Here is a 12048-nt window from a genome sequence, read left to right as displayed (position 1 = left end):
TGAAGGCTCAGGCTGTGAAGTGGCGTCTGAGCGTCTCATGAAGCTTCATCGGGTCTCAGATGCGGAAACAGGAGGAAAACGCGGTAATCCGATGAAAACACCCGGATTACAATCATTCCAGATCTGGAGAGAAATAAATAAAAAATCTGGCCCCCGATTAAAGTGGATGGAACCAGACGGAAGCTGCCGATCTGGCCCAAAATTAAATCGTATTTGAAATAATGAGATCCATTTGTTAAGAGTGGAAAAAAATGGCAAATTCACAATAAAAGACACTTTACATTCCCCTCCCCCGTAACACACAGATAAATCTTTTTACCACAAAAACATCTTATGATCCTAAGATATTTGGTCCATAACCAGGCCTGACGGACGGCCGCCTGCTTCTCCATCTTCTTTTCATCATTCCTCAACAAAATGAGCTTCTCTGATCAGACCTTCAGTTTAACGAAATGCACGGAATCAGCCTTTAAGCCCTGAACGTGACGCCACGCACGCGCATCACATTCAAACGGCAAGCGTGCACGTCCGCGCTCAGACGGCCCGCGTGCGCGCTCAGACGGCCCGCGTGCACGCTCACATGGCGCCCGTGCTCTCTGGTCCTGCACGCCGTGCACGGGGGGATCAGGTCCAATCAAAAACCGATCAATAGCAGCGAAGCCGCGGCCGATTAGAGGCGCCGTGCCGCTAATTAGAGCCTTTCTGGGGGAGCGAGGGATGGCGGAGTGGAGGGAGGGAGGAGGGAGAGGAGTGACAGCACCCTTTCTCTCCTTTCAGATGGATTGAGTCTCTGACGGAAAGAGTTTCTATGGATCCTTGAATTCCCGGCGACGCTCTGAAGGAGTGATGACGGATGGGGGGAGGGAAGGAGGAGGGAGGAAAAGAGTCGCTGTGAATGATACCTCTTATAACACCTCCACCCATCCATCCATCCGTCTCTCTCTCTCTCTCTCTCTCTCTCTCTCTCTCTCTCTCTCTCTCTCTCTCTCTCTCTCTCTCTCTGCCTCTTACTGTCATTTTATTTTAAAACTGACTCTGCACAAAGCATCAACTCTTCATAGAAAACAGATTTAATTCCATGAATGGAAAATATTAAAATTTAAACGTCAACGAGATACAAGCCAGCAGTTTTCAACAGCTTTTAGGATAAATACTATGAGATGGATAGAAACTTTATTCATTCCAGAGGGGGAATATTATGACCATGAGTATAAATACTCCTGCAGTAGAACCAGCGGCAGCCAAACAAGTTTCTGCTCCAAAATAACATTTAATGATGACAATCAAGGAAACAACATGGTGCTGAATAATAAACGCCGTTTGGGATTAAACCATAAAATATTTACAACGCTGCGCTGTGGAGTTGGAGGAGAAGAGGTGGAGGTGGAGGAAGTAGAGGAGGTAGAGGTGGACCAGGGGGTGGAGGTGGAGAGGTGGAGGAAGTGGAGAGCACTTGAAACCAGTTTCTGGAGGCTGACGATGTCCAAGTTGTGAAAATAATGTCATTAAGCTCTGACTGGACTTGAAGGCACCATTATCGAACATAATGACATCCCATAATATAATCACCAGGAGGAAGGTGTCGCCGTGGGATCCTTTCATTGTAAAATCTGTGACGTGGCAGAAAGAAGGATGGGAACACCGACAGACAACACATCCTCCATATATCTGTATTATCTGCACCTTAACCATCCCAAGCATGCGCTGGAGCCTCCCTCCATGAGTCCCTCCATGAGTCCCTCCATGAGCCCCTCCAAGCGTCCCTCCATGCCTCCCTCCATGTGTCCCTCCGTCCCTCCATGTCTCCCTCCATGCCACCTTCCATGCCTCCCTCCATGCGTCCCTCCCCCCATGCCTCCCTCCATGCCACCTTCCATGCCTCCCTCCATGCGTCCCTCCCCCCATGCCTCCCTCCATGCCACCTTCCATGCCTCCCTCCATGCGTCCCTCCCCCCATGCCTCCCTCCATGCCACCTTCCATGCCTCCCTCCATGCGTCCCTCCCCCCATGCCTCCCTCCATGCCTCCCTCCATGCCTCCCTCCATGAGTCCCTCCATGAGTCCCGCTATGCGCCCTGGGCACTGGCCTACATTCTTCTGCAGAGCACTCCACTTGCACCGCTGCAGCTAATATGAAGTGAAGGTGCAGAGGGATTAACGCAGAGGGAGCCACACAACGCCATGCATGCAGGCTGCAGCATACAACGTCAGGTTCACACACACACACACACACACACACACACACACACACACACACACACACACACACACACACACACACACACACACACACACACACACACACACACACACACACACACACACCAGTCTGAGCAGTAGAATGAACCGGAACCAATTCAGTATCAGGTCACAACCAGTAAATATATAAATCCAAATATCTCTTATAGAATTCATCTGAATGAATGAATGAATGAATGAATGAATGAATGGTTCTTATCAGTGTTGTACCACCAGTGTTGGGTGGGGGGGTGGTTGGGGGGGGGGGTGGACTCCATCTTGGATAGAAACTTTATTCATTCCAGAGGGGGAATATTATGACCATGAGTATAAATACTCCTGCAGTAGAACCAGTGGCAGCCAAACAAGTTTCTGCTCCAAAATAACATTTAATGATGACAATCAAGGAACCAACATGGTGCTGAATAATAAACGCCGTTTGAGATTAAACCATAAAATATTTATGACGCTGCGCTGTGGAGGTGGAGGAAAAGAGGTGGAGGTGGAGGAAGTAGAGGTGGACCAGGGGATGGAGGTGGAGAGGTGGAGGAAGTGGAGAGCACCTGAAACCAGTTTCTGGAGACTGACGATGTCCAAGTTGTGAAAATATCCATCTTGGACACACACACACACACACACACACACACACACACACACACACACACACACACCCCCACCCCAGCATGGCAGCCTGTCCGTCTAAATTAAGAGCAACACTTGACTGTACACACCCCGCACAGCGCCACATGCACGGTCACACATGAGTCACAGAAACACACACACACACACAAACACACAAACACACACACACACACACACACACACACACACACACACACACACACACACACACACACACACACACACACACACACACACACACACATACACACATCTATTCAACGTCATATGTGATCCATGAGCAGCCGGTTAACACGTCTGGTGATCACATGACACAGTTCAGCGGAGGACGTTCAATAAGCACCTTCTGGCTGGTCGTTCTGAAACGAAAGGTCAGAGATTCACGCCACGTGCGTTTGACCCGGAAACAGTTGAACTGGGGTGTTTCCATGGCGACCGGGAGCAGGAAGGGATGATGAAACAGAGAGTTTTTCAGGAAAGTCCAGGCGGAGGGCGAAGGAGTCCAGGCGGAGGTGGAAGGCGGAAGTCTCAAATAATAGATGCTACCTCGTTTTTAGTTTTTTTTACTATACAAGAAGCAGTATTAACAGAATCACACAGCAGAGAAAAAGGAAAAGGGTGAACACAACTCATTTAGCGTCAAGGGGTCCAGGTGGAGGTGGAAAGAGTCCAGGCGGAGGGGGAGGTGACCAGATGGGGCGGGGGGTGAGGAGACCAGATGGAGGGGGAGGAGACCAGGTGGAGGGGGAGGAGTCCAGGCGGAGGTCAGAACAGGTAGAGGGCGGGGGTTCCAAGGTGGAGGTGGGAGGGGTCCAGGCGGAAGGGGAGGAGCAAATCAAGTGAGAGCAGAGACGCGATGAAGGGCGGAGAAGAGGGAGACGGAGGAAAGAAAGAAAGAGAGCGACCACTACACTATTCTGGCACCACTAAACCCTGGCGCTTGTCTTCTATCTGATGCTGTGGTTCCTCCACCCTCCTTCGAGCGCTGCACCGTCACATTTCAGATGGACTGATTAGTTTTGTTTGCTGCATCAACTGCAGCGTTGCCTTGTTTTTGTTATTTGAATGTGTTTTGATTGAAATGACCGGATTGTTCTGGTGGGAGCTGCAATTTCCCGCCGGGCGTGAATGAACGATCTTTCTGTCTTTATTCTAATATTCTTACGATGACGTCTCAACCTGTTACACACTTAATTACTCATTAATAACATTTCATTCTCTTTTCATTTGTTTCTCCCAAACTGAAATGACGACTCAGTTCTGCTTCGCTGAAAACACTCGGCTGACCTGAGACCAGAGTGCCCAGCGCACACACACACACACACACACACACACACACACACACACACACACACACACACACACACACACACACACACACACACACACACACACACACACACACACACACACACACGCCTGTTGTGGTGAAGGTGTGGCCTCTCACTTCCCACGCTGCATCACATCACTGTGACAGGAACTGCTGCTCAGCGCCAGCCCACAATGCAACACTTCACACTGACGACATCACAGAGCTCACCGTGTGTGTGTGTGTGTGTGTGTGTGTGTGTGTGTCTTTAGGTCTATTTTCATTTTGATGACTGGCATTTCCATTCTTGTGCCAAATATTTAAATAACAAACTACACGCTACAAACTATCTAATACAAACTATATGATATAAACTATATCATACAAACTACAAACTACACAATACACGCTAAAAACAGATACCAACTGATACACGCTACAAAGGGTATGACAAACTAAATGATACAAACTATAAGACTCAAATTAAACATTACAAACTATGACACAAACTACATGATACAAACTACATGATACAAACCACATGCTACAAACTACACACTACAAACTACATGTTACAAACTACATGATACAAACTACATGTTACAAACCACATGCTACAAACTACACGCTACAAACTACACACTACAAACTACATGATACAAACTACATAGTACAAACTACATGATACAAACCACACTCTACAAACTACATAGTACAAACTACATGATACAAACCACACGCTACAAACTACATGTTACAAACTACATACTACAAACCACACGCTACAAACCACGTGCTACAAACTACATGTTACAAACCACAAGCTACAAACTACACACTACAAACTACATGTTACAAACTACATGATACAAACTACATGATACAAACTACATGTTACAAACCACACGCTACAAACTACATGTTACAAACTACATGATACAAACTACATGATACAAACCACACATTACAAGCTACACGCTACACGTGACAAGCACGTGGTCCACTGTGCCGAGGTGCTAGCATGGCGTGAGAGCAGCAGAACATACATTACATTTCATTTAGCAGACGCTTTTATCCAAAGCGACTTACAATTGTTCAATCACCGACGGACGCAGTCATCAGGAGCAATTAGGGGTTAAGTGTCTTGCTCAAGGACACTACAGCATGCTAGCAGGAGGAGCCTGGGATCCAACCAGCAACCTTTAGATTACTAGACCACCAGCTCTACCTCCTGAGCTACCATACGTGTGCAGCTGAAGCTTTTTGCAACACACCAGTGAAATGAGGGTTCATCAGGAAGTAGAAACCACAGTGAGAGGAGACTTGTTCAATTCATGGCCTGAATATTGTTTAAATATCCAAATCAAACTGAACATGACTCAACAAATTACTCTGTTTTAATACATTGGAATAAATGGATTGCAGCTTGTTGCAGTTTCAACAACCACAAGCCATCCAAGTGACGTTTTCAGGGCCCTCCGGCACAGAGATACAGAAGCGGTGTTGTAGACACGCCAGTTTACAGAGCTCCTCTCCCGAGTGAGTGTGGGGACGGGGGTTTTACCTGCTGCTCGTTACCAACCAACGAGCAACAGGTATGCAGCCACCCTAACCCAATCACCTAGATCCAGGTCAGGTGCGGCTGCTCAACCTGACCATCCCCACACCACACAGCTCTCACAAAAATCAATATTAAAAAGAGCCTCAACATCAAAATATTGTATTTTTAATTTAACATCACAATAATATCAGAAGGTTGTTTAAGCTACTTATATAATTAGAAAGATGTCAAAGTGTAAGAAAATGTCATATCATGTTTAAAATATAATCCACTAAATCACAATGATGAAATAATCAGGTATATGGACTCAGCTTCATATCTTTATATTATCAGAGCTTCATGTTGTCTTATTATTGAGTTAAAAACTGAATGTACAAGATCTTTCACCAGGAGGAATCCCCAATGAGTCTATCAGGTCTCCAAACTATGTTTTGTCCCGAAAACACACGTGAGAAGTGACACCGGAAATGACGTGATACCATGCGCGGAAGAGGATTATTAGTTATTATATTTTTTGATTCTTGATCACTGTAACAAAATTAATAAAAGCTGAATTAAAAAAAATATATATTTAAAACCTAGCGAGAAAAGTAAAATGGGTATGTTGTGTGTTTCTGGTGAACACTGCTGAACACATTTCTCCTCTAATTCACAGCAGGAGCCTCCAGTTGAATATTGGGAATTGTGGTGGCTCACAATCTGAACAGCGGCGCTTAACGTCCAGTCGTTCAACATCCATATCAGCGTTTTTCTGAATCTACGGGGGCGGCGCTAATGTACCCAATCCTTGCGGTCGACCCTAAATCCTGGGGAGGATTTCTACATCCTTAACCCGGAGGTTTCAAATGCGGTCTCTGTGTTTCGTCATGAAATTGAAACGTCTCCACATCCTGATACGCTGAATAAATAATGATCAAATGAATCATTTCACACAGTGTTAGTCTGGAATATCAAAGCTTTATTCAAAATCAAATGATGTTCAACGTGATGGACTTCTGGATTCTGTTGAAAACCTGAGCAGATGGTGTGTTATATCCTTGTAATTTACAATTCTCACAAATTCTCCCAGCATGCATCGAAAATTCGAGCCTGTGAACCTGCGTTTTGACTCCGTGTAAAATCCTCCCACATTCAGTCGAGCACCGTTCATCTGTCGATGTTTGAAACGCCTCTCGGCTCCGACCCAAACCGCCGGTGTGGCCCCGGCATCGAACCCAGCGCTCACCTGTTTCCTGTCCACACCCGTTTGTCTCTACTGGAGTAAACACTTCCCAAATATATCTGTGACGGGTTGGAGACGCTGTCCGTGGTGCTGAACCCTTGATGACACCATGTTGGAGCGTCAATAATGCAAAACAAACTGCTGCTCAACAAGTCGCTGTTTTCCGCAAAATGCGTCACAGAATTCACGGCGAATGTGATTTACTCTGCAATGTTGCACGGGACACCGGATGAGAAACAAAAGTAGGGTGTGGCTGAATTGGGACATAACACATAAAGCGTTTTAAATGAAGTTATATGACATTACATGACGTCATTTATCCAACATTTTTTTCCAAAGCAACTTAAAATTAAGTAAAATAAGTATATTGGGAAGTCTACATCAGCAACGCCTTCAATAAGAACAAGTAAGGTTAGGTAGTACAAGTAGTACTAGCTGCGTCAAAAGTCTGGGTGTTTTGTGAGAGGTCTGTTTTGAGTCTTTGAGTCCTCCTGTCTGAAGGGGACGGGGAGACGAAGCCGGGCAGCTACAGGAGAAGGCGTAGGAGCAGATCACGGAGCGATGGATCCGGTGGGGAAGGAGAACGGGAAGGGGCCTCGGACGCAGCCCTGAGAGACGCCAGAGTTTACAGCACACGCTCTGGATGGACTTCCCAGCACCAGGGATCAGACGAGGGTTGGGCGCCATTTTAAAACAAAGCAGTTCAGGAAGTTGAGCGAGTTTCCTCTGAGCGGTTTGATGAACGTTGGCCTCATGAAGATAATAGATGAGTGTCATGCCGAGGGGGGTTTTCATGTCCTACTGGCCTAAAGTCTCTCTCTCTGTCTGTCTGTCTGTCTGTCTGTCTGTCTGTCCGTCTGTCTGACTGTCTGTCCACCTCCCGCTCTGCCAGCGTCCCACTGCTCATGACCTTTTCCATCTCCACTAATGAAATTATTAATAAACCTCGACACCGGCGCTCGCCGGCCCCCCGCTGGGACGGAGAGGTCGGGACCAGAGATGAAGGCTAATCAGGAGGAAGCAGAGAATCACTGAGACCATTCTGCTGCCGGCAAGACATTGTAGTACATGAATGTACTCTGATTATACCCGGATTGTACTCTGATTACTCTCTGATTATACCCCGATTGTACTCTGATTATACTCTGATTATACTCATAAAGAAGAAAGTAGTACAGATTACAGAAACCCTTTTAAATGTTCTGTTGTTGGAACTTTGTGAGAGATAGATACACCCTGTACAGAAGAAAACAGCCAGACAGCCAGGCAGACAGAGAGGCAGACAGACAGCCAGGCAGACAGACAGACAGACAGACAGACAAAGAGCCAGACAGACAAAGGGCCAGACGCACACACAGACAAACAGACAAAGAGCCAGACAGATGGACAAAGAGCCAGACAGACAGACAGGGTCATGTGTGCTCAGGCCTGCAGCAGAACTTTGTGTTTCTGGTTCCAGCTCCTGCTCCATCTGGACATTCTCACCTCATTCTTTTATCTTCAATCCGTCTGCAGTTCAACACTTACAACACAAGAGAAATAACGATTAAAAATCATCGACGCCCATCAGGCGTCAGCCGCTCGCTCTCACTGGACGCAAAACTGAAGTTGAGAGGAATTGACGTGTTTTGTTTTTGTGGAGCGGCTTTTTTTCCTCCTGACCATTTGACGGCCTTGTACTCATGTGAACACTTTGCACGTCGCACGTCGTGTTTCGATGTGTTGTGTGCGAAGGTGACATCCCAGAGGTGCAAACAACACTGAAACCAATTAACAAATTGTTAGCGACGCTGAAACAAGTCAAGTGGAGAAATTAAGTCCTTCGTGCAACGAGCTTTGTGTGCGCGCAACGCACGCACACACACGGTCACGCACACACACACCATCTGTCCACCCCTCCCACCCGCTCGGCTCCGTGGGGTCAGTTTGTTAACGAGTCACGGACGCAGACGAACCCACTCACTGCATCGCAGCGAAGCGTGATGAACAGCATTATAATCACGCTCTGTTCCTCTCATTCTGTGACTTCGTTTCTACAAGACGACGACGGCGCTGCGTTGGCATCAAAAGAAGCCCCTAATTTCCCCCCGTTTCATGGACCAATGACGACGCTGCTCCACGCCACGTGATGAATGAGACGGGAAGGGCGACAGGAAGGGCCACAGGAACTCAAATAAATGACACGGCTCCAGCGGTTTCGGCACACGTTTGCCGAATGTGACGCACGAGGCTTTCCGTTTCACAACTGCAAGGAATGCGCAAAGCGATGCGCCTGGCGAACGCGCTAACGTGCTAACGTGCTAACGTGTCAGCATTGGAGTCACTGCGTCACCGTGCTTCGCTGACAACACATGTTTACAAAATGGAGGTTTGCCGCCGATTCATCAGTTCTCAGTTCCAATCAAGGAATGTGTGATTCTTATTTTATTCCAAACCGTGCTGCCTCAAGAGGTGCAGGACGGGCGGAGACAAGACTCCACCTCCTCCACCTTCTCCTCATCCTCCACCACCTCCTCCATCTGCCTCGTCCGGCACACACAGACAGCGCCGTGACTGTGACCATGAGCGCCCGGCCTCTGCGTTACATCACAGTGGACATGGCTCCACTGTGCACGCTCTTCCCAACGTGCACGCTCTTCCCAACGTGCACTCTCTTCCCAACGTGCACGCTCTTCCCAATGTGTACACTGCTCCCAACGTGCACACTCCTCCCAACGTGCACGCTCTTCCCAATGTGCATGCTGCTCCCAACGTGCACGCTCTTCCCAACGTGCGCGCTCTTCCCAACGTGCGCGCTGCCTCCAACGTGCACGCTCTTCCCAATGTGTACACTGCTCCCAACGTGCACGCTCTTCCCAACGTGCGCGCTCTTCCCAACGTGCACGCTGACCCCAACTTGCACCGTGTGATGTGCTGACACGCACTGAGCTTTTCGCGCCGTCTGGATAACATCTCACAGCGGAGCAGCGTCCGGGCAGGAAACAGCAGCAGGAGCCAAAGCGTGAAGAGAGAAGCAGGAGGGAGGAGCTGTTCACCGCCTGGAACGCAAAGATGTGCCAAAGACAAGCGACGGCAGAGCGTCCAGAAGGATGAAGGGATAAAATGGAACAAACCAGACGCTTTAGTTCCAACCAGAGAAGGTGTTTGGAGGAAAGAAGGAGAAGCGTCTGGAGAGAACTCCTGGCCCAGTGCCATGGGAGGTGAGGGCGGGGTTACCCATGATGCTTTGGGGTGGTGTGGAGATACTGTACGGTGGTGAGAGAGGTGGAGAGAGCAGAGGCCTCCAAACCGTGAAGAACCTCCATCCATCCATCCATCCATCCATCCATCCATCCATACATCTATCCATCGACCTGCCACGAAGAACCTCCGTCCATCCATCCATCCATCCATCCATCCATCCATTCATCCATCCATACAACTGCAATGAAGAACCTCCATCCATCCATCCACCTGCCATGAAGAACCTCAGCCATCCATCCATCCATCCATCCGCCCACCATGAAGAACCTCCAGGAAAGACGGGTGAATGTTCCGCTCTACCCACGCTGAAAATCATAGAAGATCTGTTGGAAACACGTCCTGTGTGAGCGTGCAGCGTCATGTCCTCCACATCGTTTGGGTTGAAAACATCTAAAGTGAGTTGAAAACAGTTGAAGGGGGGATGCACAGTGAGCTGTCCCTGACTCCGCCCTCCACCTCCTCTCTGGCGTTTCCTCCTGCTCCTCGCTGTATCGTTTTGGCGTTTTGGACGGCCATCAGATCGGGAACTGATAGGGAGCTCAGTGCGAGCCGGGCGGTGCGGAATAACCTGCTGCACCCATCAGATGAGCGGTAGCGGGGTTAACAATGGGGTCGGGCGGTGCAGGGAGATCAGGGCTCCTGACTGCGACCACTTAGTCGCATTTTGGGACTAACAGCCCAACGGCGGCGGCGGCGGCGCTCGTCAATCTCACGTTATGATCACTTAGCCAGTCAGATAAAAGAGGCAGGTCATAAAAGTTTCACTGGTTCATACAAACTGTTCTTCGTTAACATGGAAGTAAATTAAGGACAGTTAAGATGGAACAAATATCAATGTGTTGCGTTGCACGTTGATCTCGGTGGCGCTCCTAGATTCTTCAGTTGGGAGAACCAGTGCTACAAGGGGGGAAAGTTTGTTGGAGCCCTGGATAGAATAGAATAGAATAGAATAGATTAGAATAGAAAATGTCCTATCCTACACCTAGGAGCAGTGGGCAGCCGCACCACAACGCCCTGGGACCGGCTCCAGCTCTTTGGCCAGTGCCTTGCTCAGGGGCAGCGAGGGGAGTATTAACCCCTCATGTACATGTGTTTGATGGTGGGAACCCACACAAACACAGCGGAGAACAGACGTGGTGATCCAGTCCAGTTGGTCCCTGCAGGGGATAATCCCTGCAACAGAAGGCTCCACGCACACGCCCGCAGCCACGCATACTACACGCTACACGCTACACACGACATGTGTGTACAGGGCGTGTTCCGGCGCGTGGTGCGTTCAAGCGTTCAGACGAGGCTGCAGACGATGGATCAGAACATCGTTCAGAGCTCGTTCCTCTGCATAGTTTAGTGGCTTGGGTCTGATATGTCTTTAAGAAGCTTTACGAAGTAATCTATTACAGTAAAGTAATCTATTACAGTCAAGTAATGCAGCTCCACAGACTGTTCTAATCAATGGTCATAAATCGACATTACTAATGACTGGGTCTATAGTATTTGTTGTGTGTAGATATCTCACAGAATCACCAATATTCATTACCAAAATATCTTCCAGTTCTAGATATTGAAGTATTTGTCCACACGAGCAGCACAGAGCTGATAAGATGTTGCAAAGTATTCCCACAAACAGGGACACGGAGAGGAAGTCCTGTAGGGGAGGGGCTCCACTCCTCCCCTCCTCCCCCATCCCCCTCTCCCCCTCTCCTTTCTCTCCATTCTTCTCCTTCCTCCATTCATCTCTCCGTTCCAGATTCAGCCGGAGCCTTGGGGCCGGCAGCGACTCCAGGCTTCACGGATCCAGAGAAATGTCACCGTTCTGCAGAGCGTGAAATCAAAT

Source organism: Zeus faber (genome assembly GCF_960531495.2).
Source record: "Zeus faber genome assembly, chromosome: 19".
NCBI lineage: Eukaryota > Metazoa > Chordata > Actinopteri > Zeiformes > Zeidae > Zeus > Zeus faber.
Note: the sequence above shows the minus strand (reverse complement) of the source record.